General features: G+C 38.3%; 1 long non-coding RNA gene and 1 pseudogene across 3 annotated transcripts in view; both read right to left on the bottom strand.

Annotated features, from left to right (window-relative positions):
- LOC149050645 (uncharacterized) overlaps window positions 1-15,571 on the bottom strand; it is a 404,897-nt pseudogene that overhangs the window by 26,181 nt on the left and 363,145 nt on the right. The gene's annotated exons all lie outside the window — the stretch shown is intronic.
- On the bottom strand, window positions 636-8,395 carry LOC149050674 (uncharacterized). Of its 2 annotated transcripts, none has more exons than XR_016184331.1 (4): window positions 4,438-8,395; window positions 3,209-4,331; window positions 2,528-2,561; window positions 636-1,748 (listed from the first exon to the last, which is right to left on the bottom strand). It is a non-coding gene; the product is annotated as an uncharacterized LOC149050674 (long non-coding RNA). The 2 variants fall into 2 exon arrangements; XR_016184330.1 differs by lacking the exon at window positions 636-1,748 and adding an exon at window positions 2,184-2,361 and having other exon boundaries at window positions 2,528-2,562.

The following is a 15,571-nucleotide window of genomic DNA, read 5'->3' as shown; positions in this document are numbered from 1 at the left end:
CGATGACATCAAGGAATCCCTTCCGTCAAAGCCAAGTAACCAATCCTGGAATAATCGCCCCGGGTAATCGAGGCAAAAAAAAAAGGATGCTTTTTTTCCTAGAACGCCCTCAATGAGATCCGGCAAATTTTCGAAGGCATAACTTACCGTTTGGCGTAAGCACGTGACTACGGCTTTTGAAACCGGTTGCCTAGCAGGAATATTTTGTGTTGGTGTGAAAGATTACTTAAATGGGATGTCCATTGAAAACGCCACTTCTTGAAAGGAAAGGGATAAACAATTTATTTTTATCAGATAACAAATAACAGTTATGCGCACTCTCTTTTTCAATCGCATGCAAAATTCAACGCACGTGACGAAACATCTAAATCACGTAACGCGTGCGTAGGAACGAGAACTCAAGCTAGCTCACGCAAAAGTTAAAAGTTAAAGTTCCAACTATCTCTGAAAGTTGTTTCACGATTTTAAGACTGGACCACCTTCGGCGTATCAGCATTTAATTAACTTAGCTACGCATTACATCTGAGAACGCAATTAATTAGTATAATTTTGGCTCCAAATGTGAAGCATCACTAATTCGACTATCATACAGGTGATCATTATCAAACTCACTCCAATCCATATACAAAGAAAGATTAATTTTTTCAATATCTTTATTCAGTTAGTCCATCTCAAAACAAGGTTTGTCACAAATATTACACTAATTGAATCCTACTAAATTTACCCACCATTCATTTTACAACGCCTCAACATTTTCGCTTTCTGAAAAAGCAATTTTTTTTCCAAACCTAATTTTCACTGGTTTACTGGAGAGGTACAAGACAGTCCACCTCTCACAATGTTGTGGTCCCTTGGCAGACAATTAAGAGAGGGGTCAAAAGCTTTTCCTGTAACTTTTAAAATGGTGTCCACCTCAACACCAATCTTTTCAATCAGTTCACTGATTCCATATACATCACCAAGGAAAAGCTGTGCAAACTATTGGGAGCCACACACATGTACAGAGTCAAGAGAACCTCGCTTAGCAGGGTACATACATGTGCATTTTGAATGGATTAGCCAATATACCTCAGAAATGCCAATGTCAAAGCAATTTATTGTGATACTGTACTTTCTTTCCTGTCTATGTCTCATCATAACTGAACCCCCTAGTTAACCCATTCACAAACTACTAATGATGTACTAAATTACTTCCTTACCACAATTTCCACTTATTTATTTTGGTGGTATATCAGTATTCCTGCTGAAAATTCCCGTATGTCGCATTTTCACTTCTTGTGAGCTTCTGTGAACGGTTTGAAATTGTATGGAGAAGTTGCGTATCAATCACTCAGGGAGTAATTGAGTTAAAAAAAAGAAAAAAAAAGCCTTGTGCATTCCAACAATGTGCTCATGTTAATGATTTTTGTTGACTTCATTGAGAATTTTGTTACATAATTTTACTGCTACACGCTGGCACTTTAGGAAAGCCTAATTTATGAAATACTTATTGAGAACAGCACAAAGAATTCCATAATGAAGCCCTTGCGATTAAAATTTTGTTAAAAGGTACGAAAGAGAGAAGGAATCAATAGTTACCTGAAGACTGTTCCTGGTCAATGAAATTGATTAACTCTTTATTAATCATTCATTTTCCATAGCAAATAACAGCATACAATTGAGCTGGTGTCTCATAATAAAGATTTCAACTACACATAAATCAAATTCTTGTTGAATTCATGATGATGTTCATGAGGATGCCTCAGTTCCTAAAAGAAAAAAGCCACATTGATTCATAAAGAATTATCTAATAACACCAGATACATAAGGAAAATAGAATTGTTTCTTTAAATCCTAACTGCATTTTTTAAAGAGAAAGGTATGTATATATGCACCAGTAGCTTTTGAGGTAACAAAAATAGATACAAGTTGTTGATTTTGAGCTTGAAGCTAAATAGGAAGTGAGCTGTACCTTAAGTATATTTTAGTTCAAATCAATCATTGAACTTTGTAGCCATCTATTGGACAAAATTACCGCGCACCCTTGTTAACATTAATATCATCATATTATTCCTTAAGAAAAAGCCCCTACTAAATGATCAAGAGAAACATATATTGGTTTAATAATACATACAACATATAAAATGATAATAGCAAATCAAAACATAGCATTAGTTCTCAAGCTAGTAGACTCGCCACCTTCTATTTTTAATTGAATTACAAAGAAGCCCTTAAGTAAGTATGCATGAAAGTTTAATATCACTTGTGATCAATATTATTACCCCATGCTTGGGTAATGCTTATTGATAAGTCACAAACTGTCCGTCATTTTACTCCATGTTGTCAAATCCTTCATGACATGACAGGAATAAAGAACATTCACTGTCAGAAAAAAAATGAATGGATTACACTCATTTTTATAAAACAAGAAGCTTTCTGCCTTTAATTGTTATATTATGTTTGTAATATAAAACATGCCCTCTGAATCATTTTTAATTAGATTTAATTCAGATTTACAGGTAAAAACAGTGGTTAACATAATTTTTACCTTGATTTTTGTTCCATAACTGCCAGGACAAAAAACTGCAAATATAACAAAAAGTAGCATTGTTTGGGTTACTGTTTAGGTAAAAGGGAATTGATACACAAGCTGGCTTAGAGGCAAGATGCAACTTTATCACTCAGCTATACACAATTCAACAAAATGCAACATAAGTCCTAGGCAGTCATTAAATCAGCTAGTTTATTTAAATTGGCTAAATTTCACTCCTAGTGAAGAATATCAAGTCTACAAGTCAAAGAAAACTTTAAAATTGAATGCCTCTAAAGATACATGTAGGTGGCAGTCATTTTGATGGTCTTAACCCTTTAACCTCTAAGAGTGACTGGCATTTAATTTCTCATCACAATATCAGCCCCAAATCACATACTAAGGTAATGAGAATAAAGGAAATGGTCACCAAAAGCTCTGGATTATGAAACAAATTCTCCTCATCAGCACCTTAGGGAATGTATAGGGAACAGTATGGAGAAGATGCATACTGATGTAAGGGTGGAAAAGGTTAACAAAACTTGATGTTGTTAGGGAAGAAACCAAACTTTTATTAGCAGGCAGTACGATCATCATAGTAAGAATGCAGGCACAACATCTTAAATTCCCAATTTTTCTCCCTAGTTGTAAAGTGTATTCTCTCTGCTTTACAAAGACAGTAAACTGTTAAATTCTCACCTGAGAGAAAATATATGAACTGCCAGCTGACTAAAATATATAGGTATTTCATGTAGCAGCTTAATTATCATGCTTTTAGCTCAGCTTCTTACACTGATCAAGAATGGCAACTTTTTCTCCCACACCTGCTTTCTTGCTTTAGTCAACAGAAGGGACTGATAAAACACTAAGGTCATCATGGTATGATCCAAGACATTTTTTTTTCTCTTCTTCTTTTACTTCAAGACAGTGATTTTAATGATAGTCATAGGGTATTGACATTGAATAAAATTCTGTGAATCAGAATGGAGATCACCAGCAATATTTGATGCACATCAACAGAAGAAAGGATATTAGGGAAACCTTCCACGCACCTTCCATGTTACCATCATTAACATGGTACATGTACCTAAAACAGTTATACTTCAGAGGCCAAACAGGTTTATAGAAGAAACCCAAAGTAGGAGGAACCACAGGGACTACTCATTAGGTGCACTCCTTCCTTGAATTCCTCCAGCAAAGCATTCTTAAAAGATAATTAAGGATTGAAAAGATGATATCAAATTACTATAGAGACGCTTGCAGAATATGCAAGTTTGGCTCACCTAGCCCCTGGTTGCAAGGTGAAGGATTAACAAATAAACATTGTCTATCTATGTATGGATATACACAAAGTATTTTCTTGGTCTAATTTGCCTTTTTCTTACTCTTGGTCTTCTGTTCATAAAAAGCTCCAGCTTCAGATGTAACACCCTCCCAAGGTATCTCTTTTGGTGAGATTCTTGGTCAGTGTTTTGTTAATTTTCATAATGGTGGCAATTCCACAGAATTCATCCTAGTGTGCTTGATGAAATGACAATCACTCATTTTTTATCATCACTGCCATTTGGCACATTAAATCTCCATGCCAAACTTGGGCAGGAGTCTTTGTAATACCCTTAACACCAATGAATCTCAAACCATTTTTCACACTGCTCCTCAGTCAAACTCTCTTTGTTCATGGTGAACAAGCCACAGATTTTGCAAACAATTTTCAGGTACATGTAGGTTCGTCAGCATTCCCAGCTGAGATGACAAGTCCTTTAGTGCATTGATTGGAACGATTTTATTTCAATCACTTTGCTCTTCGATACTTCAAATTCACCTGCACGATAAATCGAAGGAAATGACCTATCATTTTCTCATTTAAATCTCAAGGGGTTAATTAGCTTCCTCGTTGTAATGTTGTGCGAAAATTTCAACGTGCTTACCTGATGCACATGTTGCACGGACATGCATGTAACTTTTCCTCAGAAACTTTTGAGACTTTCCACTGACATCAAACGACATAATTACGCTTTGTCCAAGTCATCCAATAAACTTCCATCCAAAGAAGTGGCATGAACTACACAAGTGTAAACTTTTCATTAAAAGGACACCACCGTTGGCTTTTGGACTCCGTTCGTCCCCAACATCGTCTTAGCCCAACACCAACCGACGTGGCGTGTTTACGGTTAGTTCTCTAGTGGCGTTGCTCGCCCTTTTAGCTCTTTTGTTTGTTTGTTTGTTTTTTTAACAAGCCTTTTTGTTTTTCATGATATGCCTTTCTTACTCTCTTTGAACGACACACTAATCAAACTAACCAAGCCTTTAGCATCCTGGCCTCAAGAGACAACAGTCTGGAATCTGGAATGAACTTGGGGATTTAGAGGACTTTGGTACAGTGGAACACAGAGCTGCACAGAGGGAAACGATGATCGTTAATGGCTGGTTACCACCACAACTGCGTTTTTTGATTCCGCAAAATAATTTGCGTAAAGACTAACCACGTATTCCAAATCTAGACAGATATTTGAAGGTTTTCTAAAAAAATTACAAATATCAAAATTACTTCAGGTCTGTGGAAGGAACATCAAACAGTAGCAACTTTAAATTAGAAGCAAATCCTTATTTTCAAAGAAAGTTACCGGAATCCGCCCCCAACACACATTCGGAATAACTTAACACATCACCTAGGCCGTCACGTCATGACCGTCAGTGCCTTTTTGGATTTAGACTATCAGAATCGTCTCGGATTTTCTTGTTTGGATTTTTTTTTTGTTTGAATTTTTTTTTGTTTGGACCTTTTTTTAATTGGATTGTTTGGCTTGTTTGATTTTCAGATTTTTCAAAAATCTGAAAAGAGATCGATCCGAACGGCAAACAGCCTGGACACGATCTTTTGAAGACCAAGAATAAAGCAAAATGGAGGGTTTTTTTAGATTACCTTCAGCCTTTTACTCTATTCTGGGAGAACTTGTTAGAGAAAACAGAAACAAGGGAAAACATCATGAAAATGGATGACTTGCTCATTTTTACGATGCTTGAGAAGCTTAAGAAAACTCACAGAAATGTTGCAGTTTGGACGGATGCTTACGCCGTGCAAAAAAACTAAATGCTGTTTACGGTCTTAACTGGGCGAATTTCATACTTCGTCGTTTTATTCTTAACATTCAAGTTCAACTTCCATAATCTTAAAGATTTTTAGAGGAGTACAGCAGTGTTCAAGAACCTGGGCTGACTTGAAAATGACAATTGCTTATTTTTCACCTTTTGAACCGCCATGTTAATCGCTAGTGTCCACCACGTAATCGGGATCCAAAGTGATATACCGACCCGTGCGATCCAAGTTCGGAGGGAGATCGTTCCGATTGTAGTCTTAAACTTGTTTTCTCCTCGATGAAGCAGAAAACTGTATGTGGATCGGAAAATCAGGATTTAGATTGGCTAATAGAAACGCAACCTAAATCATTGTTAGTGAAGGACTGAACGGTGTTTCTTACATGCAGTTTGTACCAGAGATTACGAGGTTTCGAAGAGTGTGCTTTAGACTTCGAATTAGTGAGCGACTCTCTGTAAGTAAAGTGTAACAGCGCCTCAGCTGAGATTCGTGGGTTAAGGCGTTTAAAATAGCCAATGTCGGCTGAAAGATACTTTATTACATCATACTGTATTTGATTTCTGGGTAATATCCACAGACCAGTTTTACAACGAAACGTCTTCCGAATACATCGTTACATCCAATGTGACATGTGGTGCAGCTATCAGAGGTTTAGTTCGTTGATAACATATTCAAGGAGAACCTTCACTAAGTTAGAGTGTAGGTTGCCGTTGACTTTTATTTGTAATTCAAGCGGTAATAGTCGGACCAAATATAACATTCCCAAAGCGTATAACATTGTTCTGACTTTATACAGCTAAGTTAATGGGACTTGTGGGCGATCTAGGGTCAACTCTTTGGTGCAGGATTGAACGGATGGTAAAGCGCGCAGTACCACGTGTGCTGAATGACCTTTCAAGCTGGGGGAGGCTGGAAAACTTATGCCATAAAAAGTTGACTCGTGTATAGTTCAAACTTTAGTAAAGAAAATCGACTATTGGGCTATAATAACAGTACAAGGATTTCTGCAACTTTTTTGATGAAGGCCGCAGCGTGGACACTTGGAATGATCGTAGTGTAACTTTCTCTGGTCGGCGAACCGGATGATTATGGGCTGCTGTCGACTAACAACACATCTGTTAGTGGTGCGGAACGCTCGTTCGGACCATCCATCTGGCAGAAGGTTGTCGAGGTCCTCGACTGACACATCAAACCTTCTCCTACCACGACTCAGGCCACTTAACAGGTCGTCAAAGTCCTCTGGATCCATCGGAACTCTGATGGTGGTGCGTCGAATGTATCCCTTTTCTGGGGAGGTTCGAACGGAGAGCTTCTGTCTAATCTCACCGACGAGATAATCGATCATTTTTTTCTTTTCCTGAAAAAAGACTAAGAGAAACGTTTAGTCTCGAACAAACTAGCCTTCAAGCAAAGTAAATTCGTTCCTGTTATAATCTACTCACTTTTAAGTGAAGATCGCGCATAGTTCTTCATTGCGCTGTTGCAATCTTCTTCCTGCACTCAAGTATAGTCCTTGCTTCCGAAAACCTTCCATCCCACCCGATACTCTTTACGTCCGTCAATGGAACGCACACAGAAGCTTCTTGTTTAATTTTCTTTTTTTCCTCTCGTCCTCTTGCCGAGTAAAATAGTTCGTGAATGTTTTTAACAACAAAGCATCCTTATCGTGTTGATAAATTTATAATCAACTGGTTCGCTGATAAAAAAAATATATACTGAGAGACCAAGCATAATGAAGGGCATTTTCTCCCTTGGGTACCCCTGTGTGAAAAGCACCCTCATGAGCGACTTTCCCAATCCCTTTCCCCTAGTGCCGCTAATTTGACACGCCGACAATTTGCGATGATCTGAAATTCATCTTCGCCGTGTCTCGGCACAATTTCCTCAGCGCAACAAACGACAAAAGACTTTTGTTTGAACTTGTCGAATTTAACCCACAACAATGGAACATTTCTTGATACGAGACTCATTCATATTTTTGTGAAGGAGAGACTTACTTTTGCAACGATTCATAATAAAGTGTGGCTACCTGTGCCCACCTACTCCCTTTCAAACATGTGATACATCATGTGTGGCGATAATGTGTTGAAGATTGATGTAAAGAAAACCTTGGAAAACGGTGGAGAAAATGGAATGATTGAAGAAAGTGCAATCACCATAAGTCATTCAGCAAGGCCTGGTGTTTGCTTGTCTTTTCAAATCGCACCTTTGTTCTTTTTATTCTTCCTCTGTTTTTTGTTTTGTTTTGTTTTTTTTAATTTTGAATAGACTTCTGTGATTAGATAACACATCAGCGATATGGCCCAATCTTAACTTATCTCATAGCCAGGGCGTCCTCTTTTTGCTGTATACTTGGTGTCTTCAGGGAACATGGTTGTAACGCATCTGTCCCCGTCAAATTTGATTAATTGACAATATTTTGTTCCTCAGTTTTTGAGTATTACTTTCTTACGTTTCACTTTTCGTGGGCAGCTTGGTTCCCGCTGTTGTAAGTAAAGTTCCATGATCTAAGCTCCTTTGAAAGTTGAATTATATGCTGAGTGTATGTCTACATCAGTCAACTTCTTCTTGTCACTAATTCCACTGTCTGAAAATACATGCAAAATCCAGTAACAAATGCCTGTAAATTTTGGAGTAGGATTTCCTGAATTTGGTAAGTCAAGCACAAAATTGCTCAAAGATGTATAGTTTCAGCTCTAACCTACGTTCCTTTCAACTCCTGCTGCACCCTTTGTTTCAGTCACAGGAAGTTAGCACATACCACCTTTTCTCCAAGGATAAAAGGCCTCGTATCAGGCACTGAAATGACAGGGAGCACGCTTCATCAGTTCTTCCATTTCGACACGCCGCCATGCATAGTCATTCTTCTCCTCGAATTAGATAAACATTGCTTTTATCACAAACGAATGCAACAGCTGGTGTTTTTGTTGCTTTGGGGGCAATAATAAGTCAATTAAAGAAATTTGTCTGCGGAAACATGTGTTATGTTGGGTAGGATTTAGTTATGTTAGCTCTTTGTACTGATTTAGGACCACGCTTCGTTAAACTTAAGTAACAAGCTCGCTCATTGGTCTTGAAGATTCACCACTCTTCTATGAATATATTCGAAATAATTTTGCATTGATGGAAAGCTACATGATTTCTATCAAGAGAGCAAATAAAGCTTCTACTGAGGCTTTGTTATTAATCAGCATCACAAGATCCAGTGGGTTGAAGGTTGTCACTTGTCGTAATTTCTCCGAGTTTCCATTTCTGAGTTATTCTTGAACAATCTAGGATAAAATTGAATAGCTAAAAATTTAATTGTTATACAGTATTTTTACGACCTACGATATGATATGTGCTCCGTTCTGCAATATTAAACTTCCGAGCAATCATCTGTGGTAATCTCATATTTATACAACCCACATGGAGTTTGAAACGTCACTGTTGTTTCACTGAGACGGCACGTCCACATGTGAAGGAATCGCCTTCCTCAATACTGACCAACGAGAGAGCAGGCAACAAAAAGTCAAGTTATCGTACGCACCAACGAGCATGAGTAGCTTTATCATGTTCGTACCAACTTCTCGTGTTGTTTGCCGTTTTTAAGTCACTTAGTCGCGCTAAGGAAATTGAAATTAAACATTACAGTTTGGATTAGGTTTTAAAACGATCAGCCTCTGGAATCATCTGTTTTTGTCGAAAACTGCCATAATGAACCCCTTGGTTATTTCTGTAAGCACAATAGCCGAAAAACAGAATTTTTTCCTCCCAGATGACAAAATTCTTTACGACGCAGACTGCGCGGATACGTCGCACTATGGTGATGTACTGAACTTGCTAGGACCAATCAGAATCAGTTTTGCAAGTTGGGTATATTTATCTATGTATAAACAAGAAGAATAAACACAGATCAATAGACCATAGTCTGAAAAGTTTCAGTTTTTCTAAAAATTCATTATTTAATGTTTGCTAAGCATTAGATGATGTTGCCTTATTTTATTTGTTCAAAACAAAAGCTATATTGATGGGTTTGTAATCGCAATATCGAAAATGGCGGAAATAAAATTTCTAACGGAGGAGGAGGTGGCTTATGAAATTGAAGATGACCCCTAATACAGTCTCAAATTTCTTATTTGCGCAGCTATGTAGAACAACCGTGGGTGAGGGGGGTGTGTTAATCCATAAATTCGGAGAAGTCTTGAATTATTTGAAAATGTCAGGAGCCCATTTTAATGGGCTCCTAAACGTAATATTTGTATCAAAGAACTTTATCTTGGCCAGTTGCATCGTGAGTTCCTATTGATTTTCAATAATAAATCCCTTCTGTCAAACCAAATTAGCCAATTTTATACAAAGCACTTCCTCGAATAATCGCCCGAGCGCCTATTTCAAATTTCGGCTAGAGGGAGGGGCGTTCGTTGGAAGGAAGGTGCTTTTAAGAAACTATTAACCTGTACTGATTCCGCTGAAGTTGAAGGTTAAAGAGTTATAGATAAAGTGGCAATAGAAACAGGTTTTCTTGGTATCTGAGACAGTGAGGAAGGAGGGGAGAGGGGGGTGGTAATTTATTCGAGGGGCGCTTAAAACGTAATAAAACGAGACCTTCTTTCGGTAGGAGTCATATGAAGTTATAAGCTTTATCTAACAGCGCAGTTCTAATATTTTATGTAATGATTTCTTGTTCACAGGGACTTATCCCATAATCAGTTAAAGGATTTACCCTCAGGAGTTTTCAGAAGGCTTGAGTGGCTCATAAGACTGTAAGTACCAACCAACATAAATCTTTATTTACAGATGTAACATCCATAGGACCAAAAGAGTCTCACGCAGATATAAACTACTTGCTACTGAAAAATAAATAATCGGTGAAGAAAAAAAAGTTTGTGGCTGGCGATAAAACTACTTATAATTGTTTCCCCCGGCCTTTCCTCACAAACCTCACCACCCGCCAAATGACAAATGAGGACGAAAAGCGCTGGCATCATAATGAAACTCAACTTTGTATCAGGGGTGGGTAGGGAAGGCAAAGATCAGGCAACCAGGTAAGTACGAATTAAGCAAGACTTTTTGTAATTTTTTAGCCCCTAGGAACGGTCATTATCAGAGCTCAGTTACGATATGAAAATCTTTTCAAAATTTCTGACCCAAGGCTAAACTTTAAAGAAAATTAACGGTGTTGATGAAAACACAGTGCGTGAAAAGATATGCGTCGAAAGCCTTACGAAGTATTCTCAATTCTTCAGCACGCGGTTTTGTGTAATTGTTGCCTTCCATGCTATGGGCACTTCATTTGATTTCGGGCGCATTAATCATCACGTGACTCGGTAATTCATCTAGTTTACTCGGTTGGTAAACTTGTCACAAGAATTTCAGTTTTACTGAATATAATCGTTGATTGATATAATACATATAATACAGACCGACTTAGGCTGGTGAATAACATTTATATTTATTTTCAAACAGGCCTAACGAAATGCGTGCCACAAACTGAAAAATTTCTTAGCGAGTAGATAGTATAGAAAAATGAGGTTATGCAAACTAAAGAGAGATGCTTCACAGAAACATTTTTATTTGCGTTAAGAAAAAGGTAATCTAAAGGCTCCCAAGCAATTTTTGAAACATGACTATCATGACGATGTTTCCTTCAAAACAGTCAGTGATCTTACTGATAGTATTATTCACTTAAATGGGCGATTAATCCACATGTGTAGTTTTTAAATAGCAAAGAAAGTCAGTGTAAGGAAATTCAAATGTTTGTTTTGTAAGTGGAAATAGTGTTGTTTTCGAGGATTAAAATTGGCTTGGGGCTTTTTATTTCCGCACGGAAAGACCAGGCTTAACTTTGTGAAAATTGCAACATCGTCATTTACGTCATGACATAATCTTATTAGGCACCCCATCGTTAAATCCAGAATTCCGAAATATCTTTTGCAGTTAGCACCGTGTTCGATCAGGAAATCAATACAGTAAGGTAGCCTTGCGTAGCTAACAACGGCGGCTGATGATAAAACCCGAATAATCACCGAATGCTGCGAATAGTCGCGAAAAGTCGCGAATAGTGACGAATAGTGACGGATAGTGACGAATAGTAGCGAATATTAATGAATATTGATATATACATTGGTTGTCAAGTTTTCGGAAAGCGACTAAATCAAGTTCCCCTATTTGTCGAGCGCCCCTATATGTCATGTCGCGTTACCAACTCCAGTCTTCTAGTGACCTGACTGGGCCGTTTATTGTACAAAACAAGACACTCTATAAAGTGCACGCTCGTCCCTAACTCTACTGCGAATGAGCTTTGGTATACATAGAATGTGCGCTTTGCATGGCTTTCTTCTCTAGTAGCTTGTGTGACAATAGCGTGACATTTTATAGGTGTCCGAGGTCAAGGCGTTCAAGAACATATCAATCAAGTTTTATGTTTTTCATTCTTGACGTCATAGACCTTCATTGGGATTCCTGTGCAATTCATCGTTGTTCACGGCTGTCATCTAGGGGATTAAATTTCTCGAAGTAGGAATGAAGGTCACGAAATGTGAGTAAGAGTTTTCGGGAAAGGCAACGTTCCTTTACGGGTTAATTTGCGTGTTACTATTCGAATTGAAGACCGTCTACGGGCGGAATTAATTCGGGCCAAGATAATAAGTATGATATCGATAAATTTTCTGGTGAATTGAAATTAGTTCAAGTAAATGGCCGAGGCACATACTGACAGATGTAGTTCAATAGCAGTGTCAGAATCTCTGTAACAGATTACAATGTAAAGCGTCTTATATTTATCAAGTATTCTTTATCCGCCGCAGGGGAATTTGAAAACATTTTTTCAAATATGTTGATACCTGATCCAAGTATTACGATATACGCGCAAGTATGAATTCGTCAGCTAGAAAGCGTCGTGCGCCGGTTGCCTTATAAGCTCATATAGGGCTTTCGTTTTCCCTTATTCTGGTTTTTCATTGGCCAACGACGGCAGATTGGTTTTCAATCCCAGCTTTCGTTTCAAATTCTCATCCATTTCCCATGGCTAAATTATTTATAATAACATATTCCGTAAGCTAGCGGCAGGTGTCTGTTTTTCTTTCAAATCCAAACACATTTTTTAAAAAAATTCTTCATTGTGGACTTGAAGGAGAAAATTCAATCATCTGCACCTGGAGGTCAGCAAATCTGTGCCAAAGACGTTAAAGACGGACCGCAATCGGATACCAGTGTAGATGTAACACACTCGAGCGTTTCTCACTCAAGACTGAAATTATTTCAATCCGTGCGGAAATGAAAAAAACCCTGAACTAATTTTCAAATCCTCGAAAATAACACTATTTCCACCTATCATGAGCTTAACCTGAGCCGATTCTGAGTTATACCGCATGGGTAAATTGTTCATTAAAAATTTGTAACGAAATGCAACATTTGTATTTTGAAATATTGGTGATTTTCAAAAGCTTTCCGTGAGCTCAAAATGATATGAAATAGTCCCGTTTTAGACTTGAACAATTCCCCATCCCTCCGATACAAATTTATCAAATTGATATGAGCTTGCTTTCTTTTGCTCTTTTCATGCGCAAATTTCAAGTACCCCTAGCAACTCGGGGCACTGATTTCCGCCATTTTACTGCTACCGACGCTCGTTTCGGTTTTCGCAAATTTACTCGAATAAAGAAGCAAGTCTGAGTAAAGAAAAAAAAAAAGAACTTTACCACGTTTCTAAGTTCACTATAGTATATCTCTGGGGAAATTATGAAGGTTTTCAATTTGACGACCATGTGCCACAAATTTCGATTTTCACTTCGTCCACTCAGACATTCGCTCATAATTTGCTACCAAAAAATTTATTCCGGAACCGTTTTTTGAACCCTTTAACTCCCAGGTCAAATTTGTCATTCTCCTTGCAATCAACTATACAATTCTTATAATCTTAGTTAAGAGAATTTAGTGTTAGATCAACTAATTATCCCCAAATTAATATGTTTCTTTATTTTCATCACTTATCTGGTTGATACTGTATTGATATTGTAAGGAGAAATTCTGTCTTGGTCACTCATGGGAGTTAAAGGGTTAAAGGAAACCAAAGTGATTTAAAAGAGAGACATGGGGAGAGAGAGAGAGAGAGTTAGATTGATGTGGGTATTTGCTACGATATGTGGGTTTTTGCTGCGGTAGCAAATACGGAGGGTGGGTATTTGTCACGTAAAAGTAGGTATTTGCCACCGCAGCGTACACGCATTTTAAGTATTTGTTACGGTTGCAATTACGTTACTACCCGAATATGCCTTTTATCGCGTTTTTCTATGGGTGGGTATTTGTTACAATAGCAAATACGGAGAGTAGGTTTTTGTTACGTTAAGGTAGGTATTTGCCAACGCATCGTATACGTATTGTGAGTATTTCTTACGGTTGCAATTACGTTACTACCCGGATATGCATTTTATCGCGTTTTTCTACGGGTGGGTATTTGTCACAATAGCAAATAAGGAGAGTAGGTATTTGTTACGTAAAGGTAGGGATTTCCCACTGCATCATATACGCATCGTGAGTATTTGTTACGTTTGCAATACGTTACTACCCAGATATGTATTTTATCGCGTTTTTCTATGGAATTTGCGCAAAATGTACTCTCATGCAACAATAAATCTCAATTAAGTCTTCTTCAACACATCAACTAGACTAGTCTTTGGATGCCCGCCTGTTACCGATCGTCAGGGTGGTAATGGTATCGATTTAGATTCTGTTTAGAAATCGGCTGAAACCGAAGGATTTCACATATATCGTAAGAAACTTGAAGACACGAAGATAAGCGAGCTTCAGGAGGTTGTCTATTATCCTGGAACAGTTGAAGACCCAGCACGATACAGGATACTGGTAAATGATCATAAAACGGCAGGAGTGTATGGTGCAGCAGTCGTCTGGCTTTACGATGACATGTACAAGCTAATAGAGATGTACCTAAGAACTGTACGAAGCCAAATTACTACCTTGGATCCAAAGGTTGAGCAGGTATTCGTGTCTAGTATTGGCATACCCTTAACGTCGTCGTAAGTGTCTACTTCTGTTTACAAAACTTGCCAGCGAGGTATAGCGACATTAGGAAGGATATGCACAACAATAGTCAGGAAATCCCTCGTTACTGTTTTGCACGCACATATACCTGACGTCGTCTTAAAGCTCCGACGAATAAGCGCGGAACAAAAAAAGGACAGCCCACTTTCCAGTGAGAAGATGACAAGCACTGAGAAGGTAAGTAGCTTTCTTTCCTCGACAAGGTGCGAGGGTGATGCATTTGGTCCAGTCAACGCCTCCAAAAGCTTCGAAAGTGATGTATCTGGTCTAGTCAACGTCTCCGCCCTACAATCTGATTCCTCACGATTTTGGAGGAAGTTTACAGACGAGCAAGATAGTCATTTACTCAGCTTAACTAAAGACCTGGTGGAAGATGACTGTGAAGGGGGAAATCGTCTGGGAAAGAATGCGAAATGATTCAAGATCACAGGAACTTGGGCTTAACTGGTAAAGAGGACGAAGAAGAATTAAAGAAATGCAAACAACGATTAACTGACGAGGTGCGTCATGAAATGCGTCGCGCGAGGTAAGGCACGCGGAAAAGGAAGTGACGCCACAAGATACATTGCCTCTGTCCCTTCTTAGACGCCAATTGAGAAAATGAAGGTGCACAAATAGAAGTGGAATTTAACGTAGAGGCCTGGAGTTAGTTGTAGTTTGGTAGATAGTTGAGTTAAATTAATGTTAGACATAAACGCCTCTTTCAAAGGAGTAAAACAAGTGCAAGAAAAACCGCACTAACCGCACGCACAAGGAATATACTTCTAGTAAAGCAAGCCCAAGGAACCTTAGATATACGGGCGCTTTTAAATAGGAGACAAAAAATACATCTAGCCAATAGAACGTGGCACCGATTGAAGCGGAAGCACTGAACTGCGTGTGAACAACCGTGACGCAAACAAAAGCACAAGCGCAACAGAGTA

Source organism: Pocillopora damicornis, chromosome 2 (assembly GCF_964200805.1).
Source record: "Pocillopora damicornis chromosome 2, jaPocDami1.2, whole genome shotgun sequence".
Taxonomy (NCBI): Eukaryota; Metazoa; Cnidaria; class Anthozoa; order Scleractinia; family Pocilloporidae; genus Pocillopora; species Pocillopora damicornis.
The sequence above is the reverse complement of the archived record's forward strand: the minus strand, read 5'-3'. Positions and strand labels throughout refer to the sequence as shown.